This window comes from Lagopus leucura, unplaced genomic scaffold (assembly GCF_019238085.1).
Source record: "Lagopus leucura isolate 7727_CA_CO unplaced genomic scaffold, USGS_WTPT01 34984-0_obj-0_obj, whole genome shotgun sequence".
NCBI lineage: Eukaryota > Metazoa > Chordata > Aves > Galliformes > Phasianidae > Lagopus > Lagopus leucura.
Window position 1 is genome coordinate 1 of NW_024968552.1, and position 2730 is coordinate 2730.

The 2730-nt window shown below is 55.0% G+C and overlaps 1 long non-coding RNA gene across 1 annotated transcript in view; it reads right to left on the minus strand.

The window, feature by feature from the left end:
- Positions 1–41: 41 nt before the first annotated feature.
- The window catches only part of LOC122193712, a 4612-nt gene continuing 1923 nt past the window's right edge, over positions 42–2730 (minus strand). Inside the window, exons 2-3 of the long non-coding RNA XR_006182958.1 lie at positions 1624–1741; positions 42–164 (exon numbers count right to left, since the gene is read on the minus strand). This is a non-coding gene — a long non-coding RNA (uncharacterized LOC122193712). The remainder of the gene's footprint in view (positions 165–1623; positions 1742–2730) is intronic.

Here is a 2730-nt window from a genome sequence, read left to right on the forward strand (position 1 = left end):
GCCCCCAAGACACCCCCCCCCCAAAATTCAACCCACCTCACTGGGCACCCTTGGGTGCTGCCTCAGTCGCACCCTGACCGGTGAGGCCACCTCATCCGAGGACGTCCCCGAGGGGGGGTCACTTTCCCCATCCGACCCCATCCGCCCCTCATCCGGCCCCGCTTCTGATTGGTTTTTTTGGGGGGGAGGGGGAGGAAGACCCCAAAACATCAGCCACCCCATAACGAGCGACAGCCACCCCCATAAATCAGCCAATCCCAGCTGACGGGGATCCCGAAATCCCAAAGGAGGGGCCCCAAAATTGCAGCCCAGGGACCCCAAAAGCTGCAAAAGGACCCCAACATTGGAACCGTGCGACCCCAAAATCCCACAGGGACCCCAACATTCCAACCCAGGGACCCCAAAATTCAGATCAGAGACCCAAAATCCCATTGGGGAACCCCAAAATTGCAACCCAGGGACACCAAAATCCCATTAAGGACCGCAAATCCCATAGGAACCCATAGAATCCCATAGGGGACCCCAAAATTCCTACCCAGGGACACCAAAATCCCATAGAATCCCATAGGAGACCCCAAAATCCCATAGAGGACCTCAAAATCCCACAGGAGATACAGAATCCCATTGGGGGACCCCAAAATACATACAGGGGACCCCAAAATCCCCTAGGAACCAGAGAATCCCATTGGGGGACCCCAAAATTCACACCAGGGACCCCAAATCCCTTTGGAAACCGTAAATGCCAGTGGGAAATCCCAAAATTCCAACTCAGGGACCCCAAAATTCACGCAGGGGACATTTGGGGACAGCTATGGGATGGGGGGACACGTCTGGGGACATGTAGGGACACCTGAGAACTGACCCGGGATTTGGGGACACATTTGGGGACATCTGGGGACAGATATGGGATTTGGGGACACACTGGGGTCAGATTTGGGGACATTTGGGGTCACAGTGGGGTAGGGGGGCACATTTGGGGACAGATTTGGGATTTGGGGACACATTGGGGTCACATTTGGGGACATTTGGGGACAGCTGGGACGCTGCGGGCACAGATGGTGGCACAGCGGGGAGCTGGGCTCTCTTAAAGGGCCAGGCGCGCCTGAAAGCTCGACCCCATTGATCTTAAAGGGACAGGGACCCTAAAAATGCCAGGTCCGGAACTCTTAAAGGGCCAGAGTTCTCTTAAAGGGCCAGCGCTTCTTAAAGGGACAGCCTCGTTGATGTTAAAGGTACAGATCCGTCTCTTAAAGGGACAGGAACCCATTTAAAAGGACTGCAGCTCCTCAAACCTCAATCCCAGGGCCATATACCTCTCTTAAAGGGCCAGACTCCTTCTTAAAGTGCCAGACCCCCCAGCTTTAAAAAGCCATACTTGACACTTAAAGGGGCAGACACCTCCTTAAAGGGCCAGACTTCTACTTAAAGGACCAGAGCCCCCTTAAAAAGCCATACTCCTCACTTAAAGGGCCAGACACTCTTTAAAGGGGCCACCAACTCCCTTGAAAGGGCCAGACAGTGCCTTAAAGGGCCAGACTCCTCCTTAAAGGGCCAGACATCCCAATAAAGGACCACCAAACCCCCTTAAAGGGCCAGACCTCCCCCTTAAAGGGCCAGACTCACCGCTGTCGCTATTGGGGCCGTCTCGGGTTTCCCCCAGACTCTTTTCGGGGCCGCGCCCCCCCCTCAGCGTCATGGAAAGCTGCCGCTTGATCTTCTTCATCCGGTCCATGGCGCGACCCTATAAGTTGTAGGGTGGGGAAGACACAAAGTTATGGGGTCACTCAACCCCAAACCCCATAAGGAACATCCCCTCGCCCCCCCTTCCCACCCTAAAAAACGAGAGACCCCATAATGCTGAGAGTCAGCCTAAATGGGGGGCGATCCCCTCCCTACACCCCAAAACCTCCATGGGGGCTCTACGGGATCCAAGCCTTTGGGGTCTCTATGGGGTGTAAGGCTTTGGGGTCTCTATGGGGTCCCTATGGGATCCAAGGTTTTGGGGTTTCTATGGGTCCTATGGGGTGTGAGGCTTTGGGGTCTGTATGGGGTCTGTATGGGGTCTTTATCGGACCCAATACTTTGGGGCCTCTATGGGGTCTCTGCGGGGTCTCTATGGGATCTGAGGCTTTGGGGTCTCTATGGGGTCTCTATGAGTATCTGAGGTCTCCATAGAGTCTGAGGATTTTGGGATCTCTATAGGGTCTCTATGTGGACTGAAGGTTTTCAGGGCTCTATGGGGTCTCTATGGGGTCCCTATGGGGTCTGAGGGGGTTTCTTTGGGGTTTCTAGGGGTCTCTATGGGAATTCTGTGGCGTCTCCATGGGATCCGTATGGGATCTGAGGATTCTGGGGTCCCTATGGGGTCTCAATGGTGTCTGAGGGTATGGAGTCCCCATAGGTTCTGTACAGGGTCCCTACAGGATCTCTATAGGGTTTCTATGGGGTCTGAAGGTTTTGGGGTCTCTACGGGGCCCCATAGGGTCTGCGGCTTTGCAGTCCCTATGGGGCCCCCATGGGGTCTCTATGGGGTCCCTATGTGGACTGAAAGTTTTGACGGTCTCTATGGGGGTCATCTTTATTGGAGTCTCTATGGGGTCCCTATGAGGTGCGAGGGTTTGGGGTCTCTACGGCGTCCCTATGGGGTACTCCTCGGGTGTGAAGCTTTGGGGTCTCTATGGGGTCTCTATGGGATCTCTGTGGGATCTCTATGGGCCCCATGAGGTCTGA